Genomic DNA, 22,713 nt, shown 5'->3' with positions numbered 1-22,713 from the left:
GGAACCGGCCAGACAGTAGTTGTCAGGGACCCTTCTTGGCAGGACCCTTAGGAGCGGAGGCAGCGTGCCCGGGAGAAAAATGGGGCTGAAAACGCCGCCTGCGGAAAGACTGACGAGAATCACGCTTCGGGGAAGATCTAGGGGCCCTACTCCAGGGCTTACCAGATGGAGCCGCCCGCCCTTATACGGCAAGGCATGCTTCCGCTCCTTGAAAGCCTTCGAAATCATGGCAGGCAATTGGTCCCCAAACAGAGCCAGTCCATCAAAAGGCAATTTCAACAGAGCCGACTTCTCCCCAGGATCAGCCTTCCAGGACCGTAGCCAGAGGGAACGACGTGCCGCCACCAAAGCCCCAGTGGACATAGCCGAAGACTTTATAACATCCGATGAAATGTCCGCCAATAGCCTAGCCTGCTGTTCCATAGCAGCCAGGAGGTCAGAGCACTCAGAGCCCTCCTGAACCGCTGCAGCCAATTTCTCGAAATCCTGAACCAAAGACTGCGCAGAGTAGGCAGAGAAAAGGCAAGCCCTCAGCGCCAGGTTCCCAGCAGCAAAGGAGCGTTTAAGACCAGAATCCACCTTTTTATCAGTAGCATCCGCCGGGGTACAGTCCTCAGGTTGAATAGCAGTCTTGCCAATCAGAGTGGCCAGGATAGAGTCCAGCTTTAAATTGTGAGGCAAGGGGTCCTCCCCCTCCAAAAGGTAAAGTTTCTGAAGGAAGCGAGGGACCTGCAACTTATCAACCTCACGCCACTCCCTCAGCACCATGTCCTTGACCAGACCCTGAAAAGGCATGCCCAACCTGGAGGGAGAAGCATACTGAGGAAAGAAATTCCCATCCGTCTCCCTGAGCTGGAAAGGAGGGAACCCTAAATTGTCCCGCACATGAGCCAGAATATCCCATCTCTCCTCCCTGGAGATAAACTTCCCACCCGAGGAGGTAGAAGGACCGTCATCATCCGACAAGGAAACCTCCCTCGCAGGATCCAGTGAGCGTGGATGAGAAGAAGCCGCAGGCACTGGACGAGCCTGGAGAGCCTTAGACACAGCCGCCTCAATCATGCCCTGCACTTCCTCCTTGGACATGAGAGGCACATCACCCCCAGAAAGGCCCCGACACCGAGGGCGCTTGGAGGGAACAGGAGAAACCTCAGGCGAGAAGGAAGAGGAGGAAGACACCACATGGTTCCGCTTAAACGCCCGCTTGCGACCCATGGTAGAAGCACAAAGAAGCAGAAAACCCCTCGCTGCTATATGAAGGGAAAAAATCACAACCGGGTACCAATGACAGCCCCGGCCCGAAAACCCGCCAAAAACAGGCCCTACCCCCATTACAACTAGTGAATAGCAGTCTTGCCAATCAGCAAAATGTAAAAAATAAAAACAAAAATGGGCAGCAACCCGTCCTACCAGGTCTTCCAGAAGAGTGTAGTCCGGGAGGAGGCATCCATGACAGCCTGACCCGGAAACACAGCCTCAGCCACAGGAGGACCGCCCAACAACGCTGCGGCTTCCCGAGTCACCGCTCCGCCCCCAAACCACGAGGGAGACGAGGAGAGGAGACACAGCCAGGAGAACACTGCCGAGGACACCGTCGCCGCAGAGAACCAGCACGAAGACTCCCCGGCACCGCCACAGGGAGGAACTGAAGGTAAGTCCCACTAGGGAGACAAAAAAAACAGGTGGAGGAGGGGGCGGGCAGAGTTTTTATGCTGGGGGTGGGTCTGGGTGGGAGGCGGAGTTTCAATTGTATGGAAGGAAGGCGAGGGAGGGACGGGAGGTAATGATTCTTCCTAAGAAACTAAAGATGCAAGTTATACTACTTCATGCTCTCATAGCGTAGTACATAGAAGTTGGTTTTAATAATATTTTTTAGGAGACATTTTATCCATGGAAGAAATGTTCATTTTATTCTCATTGTTTGCAACCTGTATTTGTGCGGTTTTAATTAGATTCTGTGGGGTTGTTTTAAAAGTGCTAATCACTGCTGAAATAAATGCTTTTTAGATAAACTGTCCTTTTTTTAGAGCAGTTTGTATGTGTGGCATTGAGAAGAATGAAACAGGTTTGTTTCCAATCAACAAAGTGTCCCTGGATCCCTGTTCAGGTAATGTTAGTAACCCAAAAGCATTGATGCTACTTCAATTATGTATTGGGTGCAGTTCTGCGGGAAGCAAAAACTTGTCTTTCACATTCAAGTGTTGGTTAATTGAACTAAGTTTACTCATGTGACCCGTGGGTGTGCAAACAAATCTTGCAGAGCTAAGCCAGAGTCAGTTTATGCAACATTGGCGCCCAGTGCTGTGCCTGGATGTTTTAGAAAACACTGAGTAGTTTATTTTTGTTACTCTCTCACAAACACATATACCCCACACTCACACACACACACTGGAAACAAGAAGAAAATAATTTCTTAGGGTAAATCTTAAAACAACAAAAAGTACAAGTGAGCTTTTGCAGACGTGTGGAGTATAATTTTCTATACTTAAATTGAAATGTAAGTGCTGGAACCCAAGTTTAATTAAAACAGTAATTAGGCAGCTATTGTGGTTCCTGGTTTAACAAAAGCTTTGTGCTTTAAAAAAGCTCTAAGCTCCCAAGTTAAGTGAAGGACAGATACTTTGTATATGAAAGATTTGAAAGAGATGGCTTCACTGTCTGGGTATAGCAGCAATTTTGTTTTCGGCGAATCTCTTAGAAAGGCAGCCCCACCAGTGCTAGCAGAGAGCAAACTTCAAACACCGTAGTCATAGTCGGCTTTCTCTCCTTAGTTATAAAAACACCTTCTAAAAAAGATCAGAAATAGTGTTCTCAAAAAAGAACATGTCAGGCAGTAAGGAATCAGTCGAGCTGGAAGAAGATGGCTGATTTCCTTCAATAAAGCAGCAATAGAATTGTTAGTAGAACATAATCTAAATGTTTAAAGCAGTAGCAACAGCATATTGTTTCTGAAAGGCTCTAAAGAATATGGTTACCAAACAGTAAATATTCTATAGAAGGACATCATTGTCTAATTATTATATTTAATTTATTTAAAAACAGATTTCAGTTTGTTTCTTCGCATGTTTCAGAGGAAACACAGCTGCCTCCTGAGCTGCGGCCTGCCAGTGAAGAGTTCCCTGGTCTCGACTCATACCTGCCCTCCATGGATGATGATACATTTCAACACCTCCTGGGCCCACTGATGAATTCTACTACCAACCTGGCAAGAGATGAAGGCCTTGCCGTGTTTCCAGATGATCTGAACCAAACTTCTTCACATCTTGCACCTATCCAGCATGCTGATGTTCAACTGGATGAGCCAGAAATGAACTTTGCGAGAAACATTCATGGGATTCATCAGCGGATGCTAGAGAAAGTCATGTGAAGTATGGAGACCTTGACAACTACACTTGAAACAGCCCAGAAGTATATCAGCCCCAACAAGGGCATAACAAAGGAAATAAAAGCCACCTATTCTTGGCTCCAGAGAATACCTGATTCCCTAGCAGCTAAGGAAAATCAATTCCTCAATCCAGGCTTTCCATCATAAATAGAATCCAATATCGACTCCTTCACTACGAATCTGAGTGCTACCTTCGAAAATCAGCATACAGTTGCCAGGAATGCCAAAGCAGACTTCAGTTCACTAACTAATGTTTTTTTCTCGCTTGTGTTCTAGGTCTTCTTCTGCTTAATCTCCATCAACACCATTTCTAACTTTGCTTTCTCCCCTTTCTTCCACCTCTCAACCACATGAAAAGCATGCTGAACTTCTAGAGTATGAGGGTGTAGATTGCACAATTTGGCATCGCAATTCTAGGAGGTGAGCAATAGTAAGCTGCTCTTGAAAAGTTTTTTCTTTGGCCCGGTGTTTCTCATCATGCCATTTTTTTCCACTTCCTCTGCAGTCCACTGTTGGTCTGATACTGTTTATTTAGGTCCATATATTCTTACCTGTAAGCATCTTCTTATGATATTGGTCAAACATTTTCTTCAGTTTGAGTTTGTTAAAAAAAGATGTGCTTTGTATAATCATTTGCCTCTTCAGTAAAGTTGAGTTTCCTTTTTGTGGCATCAAATAATCATAAAGCAAACACAAGGAGATGATGGACAGAGTGCTGACACTCACCCCAGTCGCAGATCTGGGTTGAATCCACCATCGTTTTTTAGCTCACTTCACCACCTCAGTTCGGACCCAACCATATGGAAATCAGTCTTGACCTTGTTCCTCCTGGGAACAGTGCAGCCTGAGCAGCAAAGCCAGGTCTTCCCTGGACTGGAAACAAGCCTCCTAGGATCGGTTTCAGTGTAACACCCCTCATCAGCCAGGCTGGCTTTAATCCAGTAGCAAAGTGAGCAAGGAACCCACGTCTGGGCATACCCTGCCAACTTAGGGTGAACAAAGCAAACGCAAGGAGATGATGGTCGGAGCGCTGAAATTTTTCAGACACCCGTCACAGATCTGGGTTGAATCCATCAGAGATTTTTAGCTCACTTCCCCACCCCAATTCGGACCCAGCCATATGAAAATCAGTCTTAAACTTGTTACTCATTGGAACAGTCCAGCCCGAATTGCCAAGTCAGGTCTTCCCTGGACCGGAAACAAGCATCCTGGGACCGGTTTCGGAAAACACCTCTCATCAGCCAGGATAGCTTGAATCCAGTGGCAAAGTGAGCAAGGGACCTGGTGGAGCATGATTATTGCTCGATCAAATCCTGCTCAAAGAATGTGTTACTAATATGTTTTTTTCTAACACGTTTTCCTAAAATGAATGACTAAAATGACTGGTAAAAACGTAAAACTGCAACGAGAAACATGCAGGAGAGTTGCACATTGATTTGGGTACAGTTTGCTCATGGCAAGAGAGAGAATTATATTAATGATTTACTCACACAGCTGAGACACATAAAATGGGTTTCTTGGGTCACTGAAAACCGTAAAAGTGAAAATGTTTGTTTAACGATTACTCTTTATGTTCCTTTCTTTGTCAAAATAGATCTGAGGGAGAAGGTGCTTACTCCGTGTATTATTAAAATGTGATTTAGAAAAAAAAACATAAGTAGTTTAAAGAAAATGCTTTTACATTACTTTCTGTGATTGTGCTTTTATTTGTATTACAGTTCACAATGGCTTTCTAAGTTAGCATTCTTTTCCTTGGTCAAGGTGACTTGGTAGTTTTTATTGTTCAGGTCTCAGAATGTAATTTGTCCATTTGTCCTTTGATATATCCTTCAAGCAGGCTGAACATGCTGACCTGATTGCAAGTCGTTTCTTTCCTTTAGTTTGAATAATGAATATTCTTGGATATTTTAGAATAATGTTACAACACTGTTGCAGGCCCGGAAGAGTGCACGTGGAGCGGGCATACATTTGTATTCCTTTATTTCAGTGAGGAAGACATTTCATTTTTTTCGGAGGACATTATTTTAGACAATGGTATTGAGTATGATGCTGAATGGATCTTGTGCTGTAGAATGATCACACCATGATCGGACTATGAATTTTTACCAATGAGAATCATGCAAGTGGTGCCAAAGATACTTTGTGGGCAGGAACTATGAACTTTTTTACGTAAAATTACCCCCTGGGAAAAGAACATGTGCGGCTATTTTTTGCAAACCTTTGGGTCTGACATGCTGTCAGTTTGAACTCTGATTTCATGGTGAACTGAACTCAACTGATTCCCCCTGCACTTTACCGGCTGGTAGAGATGAGCAGGCTATAACCTTTTGGCTGAGAGGTTTCTGACTCTGGCTACAGACAGCTGTGCTTTGAGCCCCTTCCTGAGTCCATCTTGAGACCGTTTTTCTGGTCTACAACTGAGACTTTGGTTTGTATGAATCTCGAATTGCATATTCGCATATTTGCGATATATGTTCTTTATGTGTTTATTGATGAATTCATATTCTGAACTGTGTAGCTTTGTGATTTTACCTGTGATGCACATAAATAACCGTTATTAAATAATTCTAATGTAGTCTTGTGTTCTGGCCATTCATACTGAAGTCTAGATAAAGGTACCTTGATAACTTTACTTGTGTTTGTCCTCTCTTATTGATGAATCTCATTATTTTTGTATAAGTGTTCCGTTAGATATGCTGTTGTTGTAAAGCTTTATTCGAGATATATACTCATAAAAGCACAAGCATAGATTTTAAAAAAACATATTGGTTAAAATCAGTAGTTCATACATATAAATACATTTAAAACAGTTGTGCAAGCATTAACAATAAAAAGGTTGTTTAAACTTTGAAACAAATATCAGATTTTATTAAGAGATATAGCCCTCCGCCTAATGGACCATGCCCACCCCAAATACTTTGCTGTTCCCAGAACAATAGGCATGTCAGTGGAAGTACAGATGATTCTTAGCCCCTCAACACCATTAGATGCCCCAAGGTTTCGACAAACTGGGGCCAGCCATACTCTCCTCGGGATAGCATAGGCCTCGCACAAGAATAAAAAGTGGCCTATGCTTTCATTAGTTGCACCACACACCGGGCAGCATGAGGTATTCGAGCTCCGCCATCTACCCGTCAAGGATCTCAGGGGAAGGGAACCAGACCTTAACTGGAAAAATAGCTTCCTGTCCATTGGGACGGTGATACTGTTCCAATATTGTTCTAATACAGGTCTCATTTTAATTTCCAGGAATCTCCCCCCCATTGTATCAAATTTTGTACTTCTCCAGAGCCTTCCATCTATGTAATCCCAATACATGGTCTTAATGGTGTTTTTACTTGGGAATACTTCCCCAGATGGATTATCCCAGAGCTTAGGGAGGCCAAGCTCACCCAAAGCAACCCTGAGTTTCTTCAACCATGGTATTTTGTGAAAGGTGCCAGCTTTAATTAGGGCAAGAAACCCGTCGGCATAATGCCGAATCTCTGGGGTAGTCCAAAGGCGTCTCCAATAGAGAATAGGCCTTAGTCGAGCTCGGTCGCTAACAGATCTCCTCCCTAGATCCAGACCGAGCGGGAGTAATGGCGCACTCCGGGGAAGACCCGTGATGCCCCTTAGAAACCTATTCTCTGATGTTTGCAAGGGAATAAGCCTCTCAAAACCCCACACTTCTGCCCCATATAGGGCTGACCCTATAGCTTTGGCATCGTATACGAGAAGCACCGATTTTATAGGCTTGGTTTTTGATTTTGTTTGCTCCACCCGAAGTGCCCCTGAGATCTGCTGATGCCTCAGGACCGCCTTTTCTATATGGTGAGACCAACCTGGCTTACTAGATATCTCAACCCCAAGATAGGTAAAAACACTAACTACCTCAAGCTCACTGTTGTTCAGAAATATCCTTGGTCAAAGTCTACGCCTTAGGGAAAAAGCCATCAGCTTGGTCTTGCTAACATTAACTTCAAGGCCATGCTCACCACAGAAAACATCAAATATATTTAGAGCACGCTGCAGTCCAGCCGGAGTTTTGGACACAATTAAAGTATCGTCAGCGAACATCAGGATCGAGACCCTGAGGCCCGCTAGCGAAGGTGCATCTATACTTGCGTCCAACATCCTACCCACAATTCCATTAATAAATAGGGAAAAGAGCAAGGGTGCCATTGCACATCCCTGTCGTACCCCCCGTTCGACCGGGAAGTCAACAGAGGATTCCACATTCAGCCCCCACTGGACTTTGGCAAAGTTGCACTCGTGCAACCTCATGATTAAAGTGAGCAACTCGGAAGGGACCCCAAATCCATTCAGAACTTTCCACAGCTTTCTCCTAGGAACCAGGTCGAAGGTAGCCCACAAGTCGACAAAGGCGACATATAGGCTGCCCTCGCCAAGCAACACCGTCCCCCACCGCAACATTGTGAAACGGAATACTTGATCTACCGTGCTGGTCGCCCGCCGAAAACCTGCCTGGTAGGGGGACAGAGCATTGTTCTCCTCTACCCAGTCCATCAGTTTGTTTACCTCCATCTTCCCTACCACTTTTTGGACAGTGGCAATCAAACTTATTGGCCTGTAATTGGCCGGGAGTGACCGATCACCTTTCTTATAGATGGGTATGATTATTGCTCCCTTCCATGTTTCTGGGATTGCAGCCTCCTTTGCAATGGCATTTTCCAGTAGGGTTACATACCTGGCCCACCGTACTTTATCATTTTTAAATACATCGGAGGGTATCCCATCTAAACCCGGTGCCCTACCCCCTTGTAAGGAACAAATTACTAATTCTACTTCTTTAGGGGAAAACAAACTTTCGGTACAAAATACAACTGGAATTGCTTCTGCAGCCACAACCTCCTTAATCTCTGCATACTGGGGTTTAAAATACTCCACCCAGGCCACCTCATCAACGTTATTATCTGGTTTATTTGGGGCGCCGCCTCTACCCCACTTCACAATTTTCCAGAATAGCCTGGAATCCTTGGCTCCTGAGGCCTCCAGCAATTCTTCCCAGTACTCCTCATCCCATGTTTTCTTAGCCAGGTGAACACTAACATTGTAGTGCTTCCTGGCTGCACCAATCACAACCCTATCCCTACTTCTAATTGCTCTACCCAAAGCTAATCTGGCTGCCCTACACTGCTTATTGAACCACCTAGCCGGTTTGGGTAGGACTTTCCTATTTGCCTTAGTGGGTCTCATAAAATGTGGCTTTAAAAGGGAACAAAACTGGTCGTGTATGTCTGTGGTTACACTGGACCCAGGAATTACGGGGCTTGCTGTCTCCATGGCAGCGATTGCAGTATCCACCTCTGAACTTATGTAGTCCATAGATTCTGCATTCGCCAGCACACTTGGCCATTTAAGTCTACGCATATCATTAGCCATAACAGGTAATTCTCCATCACGAGGTTGCGGATTGCCTGACATGGGCGTCCACCAATTGTGGGTGACACAGAGGGGATTGTGATCACTTTCCAATCTACTCTCTATTTCCATATCGCATACCCCCTGCCATAAATTAAGGCTACAAATAACATAGTCTATTCTACTTTTGTTAAGGCCGTTATCAAATGTACAAACACCTTCCTGGTCACCCTTAGTCCTTCCATTTAGGGCCCTCAGCCCGTGTTCCAGGCACATTGCATTTAATAGCAATATATCCTTCGTGCACCATTTAACCGGAACCAGGTTTAGAGTCGGAACACCCCATTGGATGTCTTCCTCTTGCCCTAATGGATTTTCCGTGTTATCCAACGGTTCGAAGGTCCTATTGAGATCACCAGCCACTACCACTCTGTTTCCCAGGGACTGTGATTCGAGGAAAGTGGACAGGGCCTCTAAGGTGGGGGAACTCCCAGTGTTGGTACCCCTAGAATAAATGTTATATATGTCTACCTCGCCCCACTTATCCGATACCATTCTTAGCAATTGGATGTCCTTGCAACCCAAATCCAACACTTTCACTTTAATATGTAGACCTTGCTTTACCCAAACTGTTAAGCCTCCCATAGGTCGACCCCTGGCACCTCTATTGGCTGGAATGGAAAAATTTAAATAGCCTGGGAAAAAAATAGGATCACAAGCCCATGTCTCTTGGAATAGACACACTTCAAACCTATTGACAAAATCTATCCAGTTTTGGGACAATAGCCTACTACCTAGCCCCAAAATATTCCACGAGAAAAACTTCCCTGGGCTAGGGCCATCTCTAATTCCCACCTCAAGAGCTAACGTGGAGGGAAGATTAATTGGGCTCTCAGTATTCCCTTCCTGATCTATAACAATGTCCACAAAATTAGCGTCCGTTTCCTGGGTATCAGTAGTACTTGTTATGAACGATTCTTCACCCCCCAAACTTTGCATACACGCCCCATAATTTCCCCTCAGATTCACGATCTTCCCACCCGTGATCACTTCTTTTGGATACACTGTTGTATCCAAGGTAGGCACAATAGAGTTCCCACATATGTCCCCCCTTGTCACACCTCCCCCGATATTCAGGGAATCACCCGACTTTCGTCAATAACCCCACCCCGAATTTTTCATCCCATCATGGGAATTGTGGGTTTGACTATTGTAGAAGTTTGGTCGTAACAAAGGCACAGTGAAGGGGACGATCCCTGTCAGTGGTAAGTAACTAGAACTACCTAGATCCCTAATTACACCAAATTGGGCACCAATTGGTCTTGGGTAGAAAAAGGTAAGATCCACAATACCAATCCCACCACTGCTAGTGCCCCAGCCCGGCCTCGTGATCCAACCTACCACCCTTGGATCTTGAAAGTTAATTATAATACACTCCCACCCCAAATTTTTGGGAGTTCAACCTATCCAATTAGCCCTTCTCACCCCAATAATCAAGCCATCAACTTCCCCGGGCAATGGTCTATTAGCCCTTAACCAGTGCATGACCTTGTTTTTTAACATCTGGAAGGTTTCTCTTTGGCCTACCGTTAAAGGTGGAACATTGGTGAGGACAGCCACATAAGGATAAGAATCTGGGGTAAGATTTATGGGGGGTATCCTAGGGGGAGGCTTTGTCACAAGGAGTGTGGGGCGGCTTTTGTCTGGGACAGCAGGGCGGGATATTGGGACATTTTGTGTAGCCTGGGAGTTATTCAATACAGCATTGGTTTGTCTGGAGCTGTTCTTACCACCAGCTACAAGACCAACATTTTTTGGAGCCTGAGGAGCCTGGGAGCTATTCGATACAGCATTACTTTTTCTGGAGCAGTTACTACCACCAGCTACAAGACTTGGACAGGGTTTCAGGGTGCTTGATGGATGTTGGATACTATTACTTAGAGAGATGACATTTTTGGGACACTCTTTACTACCTTTGACCACAGTGTCAGGGAGCTTAGTTTTCCCACCATTGTTACTACCTAAGATGACTGGCAGTTCAGTGTTAGTCTTGCGGCTTTGTCCCTTTCCCTGGGGCCCGATTACGGTGCTAACCAGGGGAGAGTGGATTTCAACCGTGGGAACACTTTCATCCTGCCCAGCAGGTTGCTGGAGGTTCCTATTCTCTGCCGTCCTAAAATGGGACTTAATTAATGATTTTGTGGAGAAAAAGTTATCCAGAGTGGCGTGTTCAAAGTGATCTAACCGATCTGCTAGTTTTTTAACTCGTTCCTCTATGGGAGTCAGAAGGGACCGCATTAGTCTCTCCAACTCGAGGAACGGTGGCAGGATGGACGGTAGTGTCTCGGGCAACACTATCACTATGGGGTCTATACTTAATGAAACAACCTCCCCCTCTCCCGTCAGTGGTCCACTAGGACTACTCCCAGTGGGATCCTGGGGGCGTGCACATATTCCCACTTTTCTAATTTTTTGGGGGGGTTTTGGGACATAACATTTCTTTGGAACTGCACTTCTCTTCCTTTTAGGACAAGGTTTGGATTGTACTACGTGTGTCAGGACACTAGGTTGAGCCATACATGGCTGATCAATGGGTGGATCAATAGGGGTACACGGAGGGACTACAGGCAAAGTAGAAATTTCAGATTCCAAGGACGAGACAACCGGTGGCTCTATAATTGGAGGAAAGGGGTAAGGAGTTTCCGATACAGCTGGCAATATTATAGATGATAAAGAGGTAACCAATGCCGGAAAACTTTGTGAAGGACGTTTATCAACAGGGTTTTTCAGGAGTTCAATGGATAACCTACGTTCCGCACGTCTCTCCGCCAGGGCAATTTCCTTATCAATGTCTTGGGATATTCGTTTAAAGTATGTGTCCAGGGGACCCATGATGGCTGTCCCTGCCTCATTCAAGGGAGGCAATAAAGTAGGGGTGCTAGAAGAAGAGGACATTGTATAAAACCTCCTACGCTTTCAAGAGAACGATGAAACACTTTAAATATCAAAACGACTTACAAAGCACACTGTTAATAAAGCGGAATACCAGTACAGTAAATGTCAGCGGGGGGCCCGGCCTCCTTCGGCCCCTGACGGCCACAGACGGTCCCGCCCTTGTCCCGGGCTTCTCCCGGGCGCGCTCCCGCGCTGCGGTAATGGCGTTCAGTGTTTTATAGAAGGGCGGCTAAGGGGGGCGTGTTCAACAGGGAGAGCGGCACCAGGTGATTGTGCTCAGGTCAGCAGCAGGGACTCTTGGGAACTGGAGTCCTGCAGCTGACGCGCTCGCAGCCCTGCTTTTAAGTGCCCACAACAGTCCTTAGCAAAACCTGATCTCCAGCGTCCAAAGCACTGCGCAGCGGGACCCGCGAAGCGGGTCCAGCAAGAGGTAGCGCTTTGTGAAGAGGAAAGCGCTCAGGGGTTCATAGGTGCTAACAAGCTCCAACAACGGCGAGGGTCCAATCCCAGCATTCAATCGCAAAGAAAGTATAAAATGGGTTTCTTAGGTCTCTGAAAACCGTAAAAGTGAAAATGTTTGTTTAACAATTACTCTTTATGTTCCTTTCTTTCTCAAAATAGATCTGAGGGAGAAGGTGCTTATTCCGTGATTTAATAAAATGTGATTTAGAAAAAAAAACATAAGTAGTTTAAAGAAAATGCTTTTACATTACTTTCTGTGATTGTGCTTTTATTTGTATTACAGTTCACAATGGCTTTCTAAGTTAGCATTCTTTTCCTTGGTCAAGGTGACTTGGTAGTTTTTATTGTTCAGGTCTCAGAATGTAATTTGTCCATTTGTCCTTTGATATATCCTTCAAGCAGGCTGAACATGCTGACCTGATTGCAAGTCGTTTCTTTCCTTTAGTTTGAATAATGAATATTCTTGGATATTTTAGAATAATGTTACAACACTGTTGCAGGCCCGGAAGAGTGCACGTGGAGCGGGCATACATTTGTATTCCTTTATTTCAGTGAGGAAGACATTTCATTTTTTTCGGAGGACATTATTTTAGACAATGGTATTGAGCATGATGCTGAATGGATCTTGTGCTGTAGAATGATCACACCATGATCGGACTATGAATTTTTACCAATGAGAATCATGCAAGTGGTGCCAAAGATACTTTGTGGGCAGGAACTATGAACTTTTTTACGTAAAATTACCCCCTGGGAAAAGAACATGTGCGGCTATTTTCTGCAAACCTTTGGGTCTGACATGCTGTCAGTTTGAACTCTGATTTCATGGTGAACTGAACTCAACTGATTCCCCCTGCACTTTACCGGCTGGTAGAGATGAGCAGGCTATAACCTTTTGGCTGAGAGGTTTCTGACTCTGGCTACAGACAGCTGTGCTTTGAGCCCCTTCCTGAGTCCATCTTGAGACCGTTTTTCTGGTCTACAACTGAGACTTTGGTTTGTATGAATCTCGAATTGCATATTCGCATATTTGCGATATATGCTATTTATATGTTTATTGATGAATTCATATTCTGAACTGTGTAGCTTTGTGATTTTACCTGTGATGCACATAAATAACCGTTATTAAATAATTCTAATGTAGTCTTGTGTTCTGACGATTCATACTGAAGTCTAGATAAAGGTACCTTGATAACTTTACTTGTGTTTGTCCTCTCTTATTGATGAATCTCATTATTTTTGTATAAGTGTTCCGTTAGATATGCATTACTTTATCACAGGTCCAAATGAAGGAGTGTCTCATCGTCCCTTATTATCTGAGTCCCTATTAGCTCTTCTTAAAAGATCTATCAGAAGACCTAATGGTTTGTGCGACGTAAGTGGAGTTTCTATAGGCCAAACTCTGTGTTGCTGTAAATTATTTGATAAGGTGTGAGTCTATTGTGTGGTAGGAAACTTATGTGTGAGCACACAAATTTACACTGCTTTTGCTGGATCAGTTTTCTGATATCGTAATTTTGACTAAATATACAGGGTAATGAAGAGACGAACATAGAGGACATTGACTGAAGTTTTGTTTTTTGTGTTTATGTTGTGGTCCATCGTTGACCTTAATGAAAAGTAAGCTTGTCCATCATTGACCTAAGATCCCGGGATATAAGGCCTATGGGCAGGTCTTAGATTGGCATACTTTAAGTGTTTTTGTCTGCTGTGGAAGTAGTACTGGGTGTAAAGCTTTGCCAATACTGGTATGACAAGTGTTTCTTTAAGTTTTCTTCAAAAGAGCCCATTAAAGATTTCCACTTACTGCGGGTGAAATCGCGCTGGTCGAGATTTTGCCAGTAGCAAGAGAAATTCTCAGGTTGAGTGCTTCCTTTCTTTCTTTTAGTTGAGCTGACAAAATTGTTACATGTTGTTTTGTTAATGTTAAAGACTTCATAGGGACGATGACAACTTTGTAAAGGGAGGGTCAGTTGCAGGAGTTAAACTGCTGTCCCTAGGTGCCGCGCTGGTATTGATTGGTTGCTGTGTAATTGTGAATAGGTGCCTTGCTTGAATTGTTTGGTTGTTGTTAAGTTGTACTGGTATTAGACTCTATTTTGACAGGACAAGGGAAACCCAAAAGGAATAACACTAGGGTCCTTGGGCAGTAATCTATTGTACAGAACAGGGGACCCTAGTCATTAAGGATCACACGAATAATAGACATATACTCAATAGTATATATGACCTTTGTCCAGCCGGACAGGTATTTATTTTTCAATTTTTTAATTAGTTTATATAACATTTATACAAAAGTGGGCACAGCCTGTGACCCACAGGGGACAAGACAAAACAGGTGACAAAAGAATTACGTAAAAGCGCACAAAAGCGGTCTGTACTATTGTTCAGTTTTACAGACTAGGATTCGTTCATAGCAACCCATTGTTTTACACAATTCGTGAGTTCAAACAAACATATGGTGCAGTAAGGTCGACGACGTTTCGATGCAGCTAGGAAATACATGCATCATCATCAGGACAAAAACTAATGTGTCATGTTTGTCTTGAGAGTTTTTTACCAGTTACAAAGCCTCTATGGCAATTTACATAATGTTAATTACAAGTTTAGAAAGAAGGAAAAAGGAAAATTGGGAGAAAAAACATGAACAAAAGAATATTCATTAGAATTGACTAGGCATGAATGCATTTTATATTTTCAGTTTACACAAACAACCAGCGGGTTTATTGGTGCTGTTGTGGAGTTTACAGTGACCTAGTGAGGACTAGCGACTGTTTGAAGATGAGTTTTGTGTATTATGGTACATGCTTGTGACCATACAACAAGGAGAAAGTAGTGGTTTTCAGTGTGTTCGAAAGTTCTTAAAAAAGGCGGCGCAGTGAGAAGGACATGTGCTTTAAAAATTACGGCGCAGTGTTTTGTTGGACATACTAGACTGTGTTTGGAGCTAGTGAAGGGAGGTGGAAGTACCCATTTGTAAGACATGTGATGTGAGATTTAAAAAGATGGCGCATTGAACTATCAGTTACCTCATGTGGGCTTAATTAGATTCCTTGGTACATTTAGGACTGTCAACATGGATATGCATCTGTTGAGAACCGAAATTTGACCGTTAGCTTTACTCCGCGTTTATAAAAGTGCCTTTAGTGCTCGTGGATACAGAATTATATACTCACAATAGCTTCGCCGGCAAAAGGAATTATTCGGGGAACTGGGGGAGAGAGATAGGATAATAAGCCGGGGGATATACGGGATGAGTAAGAGTGCTGGAAGCCTGGGCAGGACTTATTTAAAGTTGTGGCTCGTGGCTCGTTCTTGCGGCGGTTCAATTCTCCATCTTGGGAATTCTGGGGAGGCAATGGGCATATATGAAATGAGCGTTTTGAGCTAGGCTATGCTGGGAGAAGGGGTGGCCGGGAGCAGTACTCACATGTTAGTCTTGCCTGATAGGTATTAGACGGCACAAACATTTCTGATTGGAGGTAGAGAAACATAATAGCAGAAGAGATTTTCCTTGAATATTTGTCTTGTAAGGTTTTGATTTAGTGTAGAGAAAATTAAGCTTTTAAAACTAATGAAATCTTTGTTTTGAAAGGATGAGCCAATAGGGATTAGAGAGGGAGTTCCAGTGGCTCCAGAGGATACCCCTGCTTCATTTATGTCATTAGAAAGGGGTTATCATACCTATACATGGTTGGAGAAATGAATGAAATATACAGAGCAAGATAGCATTTTAGCGTTTCCAGAACATGGGACATTTAATATTAGAATTTTAGAGAATATGAAATCCAAATGAATTGTTTGAGACCTAATCCTAGACCCATGAAGTATGAAGCTCCTGAAGAATGGGAATAGAAGGCACATAAGAGAGACAGGGAAAAGTATCAGGGTAGATACAGGAATACTGTGAGCCGATATGATGAAGTGAAATTGGATGCACAAAAGAAAAGTTGGAGAAAAGAAGTTCCTGAGGGAGAACAAATGTGTACAGTTAGGACAGCTGAGACCAGTGAAGGAGAAATATGTAAAGATGAATAAAGAATGTTGAAGAACCAAAATCCAATAGTTATCCATTAGGTTCACATGTTGAAGAAGCTGAAGACGTAGATGATGTATTTTTGAATGAATAATTGTTGAACAGACTTCCTCCGTATCCTGAGGAGCAGAATAGTGAAGGGCAAAGACCTCTTGAGTTACCACAACCAAGTGCTCCAATAGCTAAGGTCATACAGAGTCAGACACCAGTTAGAGAAGAGGTACAGAGAGTTATGACACAAATTAATCCAGATGTTTTATCCGTCCCAGTGACTATAGGTCCAATTGTTCCATTATACAATGATGGACAAGGAGTTTCACAGGTTCAAGCCTTAACAGCCCCTAACAGAAATATGAATGAAGAACATACAGTTTTAGAAAGAACAAGTGTGGAAAATAAATGAGTGATAGCAAGAAATAATTCAAATGAAAAAAATAGACAAAATTAAAATGCAGTAATGAGTGAAGGATTCGAGCAATTGACATTTCATGTAAGACAGTCGGAACTCCAAAAAGAGGTTCACAATTAGATTCAAGAAGTTTGTTAAAGATGGAGAGATGGATAACACTGTCTTCAGGAGGGTCTAAGACAGAAGGAACAGGTGAAGAGATCCTAAGATCTGGACAGAGTACATTGCTAGGACCTTCTCAAAAAGAATTAGATGAGTGGATTAAAGAGAGGTGCTTCTGGTTGTAGGATTCAAAATAATAATTCATCACGAGATTCGAGCATAGTTGTTAGCAAACTGAAAATTGCAATGGAAGAAAGATACTAGGTATAATCAGCCCAGAAATATAAGGTATATATAGTGAGATGAAGAATAACTTTTTATGTGTGAGGATATCACTCGTAAGGCGGGAAATATTAATGAAAAGTTTGCTGAGATTGCAAAGAAATATGGAGTTGACATAGGGAAGTCAAAAGTATTACAAAAGAGTAATAGAATGGATTTTAGAGGCAAAGATTTAGAGCGTTTGAATGTCTCAGGGAATCGATTGCAAATAAAAGAGTTGTTTAATTCCGTAAGGCATTGGGGTGAAGTGGATCGATGGGAAGATAGATGGGTAAAGAGAAAGGAAGAAGCAGTAGTAACCTTACCGATATACCCTGTGAGAGCCTCAGAAACTGGAGAGACAAATGTAACAACAGCATTTCCTATGAGGAAAGTACCAGGTGGTTGTTTTGTACATGTTCCATGGTCTAGACAGGATATATTATCATTTACAAATGAATTTCCCAGATTGAGAGAGAAACAAGTGGAATGGTACAAACGAGTGGAAAGGTTTCTCAAAGTTTTGAAAGATTTAAATGCTTAGTTTGATATTGTGGTTCCAACAGATGTGTGGGTTGAATGTAAAATTGCTATAGATTGGCCAAAAGAGGAATAACCAAAAGATTCTAAAACTGGAGCACCATCTGAAGAAGTTATGAAAAAATATAATCAGGTTATTACTTACCTGAAAGGGAAGATTTCACCAAAGGAAACACATTGGGAAAAAATAGATCGAACTATTCAAGAATTAAAGGAGTCCGTTCAATTGTATTATGAGAGGCTTTTACAGGCATTTAAACAATAAAGTGGTATTGAGAATCTTTCAGAAAAGGATATGGGACATTTTGTAGATGGATTAAGGCCAGAAATGAGTGCAATGATTCAGCAGCATTTGTTCTGTTGGCAGAGTAAGTCGATAGACGAGATTCTTCATTATACAAACATTGTGGAGATTATATTGATTTGTGTCATAAAAAGTTAAAGGAGAAATTAATGCTAGTGCAGATGAAAGCAGCAAAGAAAGGAGGTTTTATAAACGTGTCTTGGCAGGGTTCCAAGTTCCACAAGGGTATACAGAAGGCCCCTGAATGTTCAATCAGATTTGGAAGAAAAATCTGGAATCATTGATTATGGCTAATTATTGGGTGTTAGTTCAGTACATAGATGATTTGTTGATTGCTTTAAAAACAAAGGAAGATTTAATTATTGATACGATTGCTCTACTGAACTATTTGGCAGTAGGTGGGCATAAAGTGTCACCAGCAAAATTACAATTCTGCCAAAAAGAGGTCCTTTACTTGCGTCACGTTATTGAAGAAGGAGTCAGAAAAATGTGTCAAGATTGGATAAATGCAATTTGCAAATGAATCCACAGAGTACACAAAAGGAGGTTTGAAAGTACTTGAGAATGGTTGGATGCTGCAGGCAGTGTATACCGAACTTTTCACTGATAGTCAAGCCATTACAAGGTTGACACACAACACTGTGTCAGAATCTATTCATTTGAATGAAGATTGCATGAATTCATTCCTTGCATTGACAATTTGTGTTCAGCACCAGCGTTGGGAATGCCTACTTCAACAAGAGTTTTGTGTTGTTTTGCAACTAGAGAGATGGTTGTGCGGTTCTAACGTAAATGCATGGAACAGCTTGCCACCCAGTTGCATATCTTTTTCAGCCACATTGGATCCCACAGCTACTACACAACCAGGTTTTTTGAAAGTAGTTGCTGCAACATGCATGAGTTTGGAGCAGAGTGTAAACATTGTTATGGATCATCCATTGAAAGTGTAAGTGCCACATTCCGTCGAAAGTTTGTTAACATGACCTCGCACACAGCATCTTACAAGCAGTTGCTTAACAATATATGAGCAAGTGATTTTGGGAGCAGAGAATGTGCCTGTGCCAAGATGCAAACTTTGAATCCATATACCTTGGTGCCTCTTCCTAGTTGTGAAGTGGTGGTGGATGAAACAGATCATGATTGCTAGGCTGTGACTACGTTGTGCATGAAGCCAAGACCTTGCATTCTAGATACAGCATTAGCAGAATCAGATCATGTTTTGTTTGTTGGTGGATCTTGCTTGAGAGATCCTGAAGGTACCTTGTGAGCTGCATATGCGAGCTGTACAGTAATGGGTGTAGTTGAAGCTTCATGGTTGAAAGGGGTGAGTTTAGCACAAGTGGTATAAAAGATTGTACAAACCAGAGCATTCTGTATTCCTGAGCAAATGAGAGTTACCATATTTACGGATAGTCAATATGGTTTTGAGGTTGTGCATAATTTTGGGCAATTGTCATCTCAACGTGGGTTTATGACCTCGTCGGTTCACCAATCAGAAATGGAGAGTGTGTAAAAAACCTATTGATGGCACTACAATTGCTTGCCCAAATTGCAGTAGTGAAATGCGCAGCACATAAACCTGATAATGACTATGTCACAGTTGGCCTAAGATATGCTGACAAAATTGTGCATTACTGTGCATTAAATTCACATGCAATTAGTGGGGAACCAATAAAAGAACAGTCTGATAAATCAGCATGCAGATTAATATTTTCAATTGTTGAAACATGGGATGAATTTGAGAACTGCACAATTTAGTTAGTGAGGCAGAAAGAGAAGGGTGGATCAAAGCAGGATGTACATACTAGATCGGTTACTATCACCAATGGCAAGAGTCTGTCATGGTCTGACACATGTTGGGAGAGATGCTATGATGGGACTTTTCAAAAAGACATATTTGAATCCTAAATTTAGAGCCATTGCAGACAGTCTTTGCCAGAGATGCATAACATGTCAGTAAAAAATGAAGGGAGAAAAAGAGTTTTAAAATTGGGACAAATCGGAGAAACAGGTGGTCCTTTTACATGCATGTAACTATACTTTATTGAAATGCCTCCTTGCAATGGACTAAAATATGTTCTTGTAATTATGTGTTTGTTTTCACGTTGGGTTGAGGCATACCCGATGCAAAGAAATGACATTGTAACTGTTGCTAAATTGTTACTAAGAGAGCTAATTCCAAAATTTGGGTTTCCAGTTTCGTTGGAATCAGATAGAGGGAGTCATTTTAATAATGAAGTGGTGTGAACGCTTTGTGTCGCATTACAAATTGAGCAGAAATTGCATTGTGCTTATCTTCCAGTAGCCTCAGGTGTGGTCGAACAGATTAACGGCACAATTAAATCTCGTTTAGCAAAGGTTTGTGCGTCCACATCATTAAAATGGCCTGATGCATTACCATTTGTATTGATCAGTTTAAGAAGTCCCCCAGATAGAAGAACAGGACTGACCCCACAAAAACGTATTATGGGGAGGACTATGAGATAGCCTACAGTTCCAGCAAATCAGCTAGTGAAAATTTCTGATGATTTAGCGATCGATTACTGTAAAGGATTAGCTGACGTAATGAGTTCTGTGTCTCACCAGGTTGAAGAAGTTGTTACTACAGCTCAACTTGAACAATTACAAGACCTATGTCCAGGTGAATGGGTCTTGGTTATAAAGCATGTGAGAAAGTCTTGTTTAGAGCCTTGTTGGCGTGGGCCATATCAAGTGATTCAGGTGACGACAACTGCAGTCAAGTGTGGTGGTCTACCTAATTGCGTTTACACTGCTCATACTCGACAAATCCCAAGTCCACTTGAAAGTACAGTCAGTTGAAGATGAAAAAAGAAAGCTTGAACAGACTGAGAATCAAGTAGAGTGGGTACAAGCTGCTGGGTCTCGTAACACGGATGAAAGCAAAGTTGAATTAACTCCAGGAAATCTAAAAGAAAAGCAAAAACAAAATAATCAATTGAAAGGAGCCTTGAAACGAGTGAAATAGACAGTGTACTAGAAAAATGAGTTTGCAAAGGTGACCACAGGCCAAGAAAAACTGCTCAGTTAAAGAATACATTTGCCATACCAAAAACTGTTCTTGAAGTCTCCAGTCAGTCTGAACAGAGTGATACAGACATAGAAGAGAATAAATTGTGCAGAACAAAAAGAGCACAAGTTCCAAGTAAAAGGTATGCAGCACCTGAATGGACATATCTAGTTGAAAAAAGTGACTGGGAATATGAATTAATTACATTTTGCTTCAAAGACAACTCATCATACAAGCCACCCTAAACAAACTGTGCACAAGAAAAGAGTGTGCTAAAAAAAAAAAAAAGAAAGAGAGGAGGCTGAAGAAAAGCCGAAAGCCGAAAAGCTATGGCTGAATAGTCAATTAATATCTTACGGATACACAAACCTTACTAATCTAGTTTAAGATGAGAATTTATAGAATGAACTTAAATGAGACTGAAAATTCATCTAGATGAAGGTGTTTATATACTTGCTTTATATGTAGTTTTACCCTAATACTTGTATTGCTATTGTCCATACTAATTGTTCCTTATTTTGTTTCTCCTGTTAAGTCTAACAAAGAGCATGTGAGTGTAACTACTGAACTAACAAATGTTGTCGGTGAGAATCTAGATATAAAAAACTACCAGGAAATGACTTTTATCAAGATAAATCAATTAATGACTTTTCGTTTAATATTTTCACTAAACTTTTATATGAATATGTTGATACTATGGATGGGAGAGATTTTTATTTGTGCATGCAGTTACCTATGTCTGTCTCTGAAGGGGTGACTTATCAATCATCACCTATCTTTAACATATGGTATATCGTGTAGTGTGCGTCTAGTCTATGTTATTGCAAGGAGCAATTTCAATATTTCTATTCTAATTATTTTTCTGAAGTTCCTATTAAGAAGAATATGAATATAGTTTATGGTACGAAGAATGTAGAGGTAATCGGAGAATTGTTTTCATACTACTTGGCCTATTGATACTGTATATGCAGACATACATAATCATACATGCATATTATGAAGTTTAGAAATAGAATGTATTAATACTGTAGAAGGTAGATGGGAAAATGTTAAAAGAAAGGCTGCAAGAGAGAAATCTAGTGTACCTCCTTGGGCACAAAGAGAAGACAATTACAAACAAGGTGAGACATACTACAATGACTCTGGATTTGCATCACAAACGGAAGCCAGTCTGCAGTATCGACTGCTGCCGTGAGGCGAATGGACACTTTCACCTACCTGCTGCCGTGAGGGGAACGGCCATCCACCGCCACTCCCAAATCCATCACCGTGAGGGGAACGGCTGACCCGGGGACCACAACATGTCCCATGGTATGCACTACACTCGGAAATTTACCCAAAGTGACATCAAAAGGGTTACGTTCAGCTTTTTCCCTTAGCTCTATCTTTTGTTGCAGAATTGAAACATTGTCTGCCAAGTCTGTAGTACGTGCCTTAGAGTCTGCTAACTCTTGTTGCACATGCCATAACGCTTTAAGAATATCATCAAGAGTTGCCATTCTAGCATCGAGCAAGCCAGGAGGAAAATAATCTGTGGGCTTGTTATTCTGTCAGAGGTGACGTTCTTCAGGGCTTGCACGATGCTAGAAGGGTCCACCTCCAGGCAGCTCCAAATCTGATTGTCATAATAGCACAGATGATTAGAGTGGCCAGGCGGAGGAAAGGGTGTTGAGTAGGGAACAGCTGGGAAGGAGATCTGTATTTTGCCTACTGCTTTAGACAGACACACTTGGGATAAAAAAGCAAAGTTCTATGCTCTTGGTTCTTTCATAATTATTCCAGATTGGTGCACTTTCCTTTAGGTAATGATTAATGCGATGAAATGCGGGACCTGCCAATCAACTTTATACAAGAAATAATCCTTGACTAT

The sequence above is a fragment of the Lissotriton vulgaris genome, chromosome 6, assembly GCF_964263255.1.
Source record: "Lissotriton vulgaris chromosome 6, aLisVul1.2, whole genome shotgun sequence".
NCBI lineage: Eukaryota > Metazoa > Chordata > Amphibia > Caudata > Salamandridae > Lissotriton > Lissotriton vulgaris.
Note: the sequence above shows the minus strand (reverse complement) of the source record.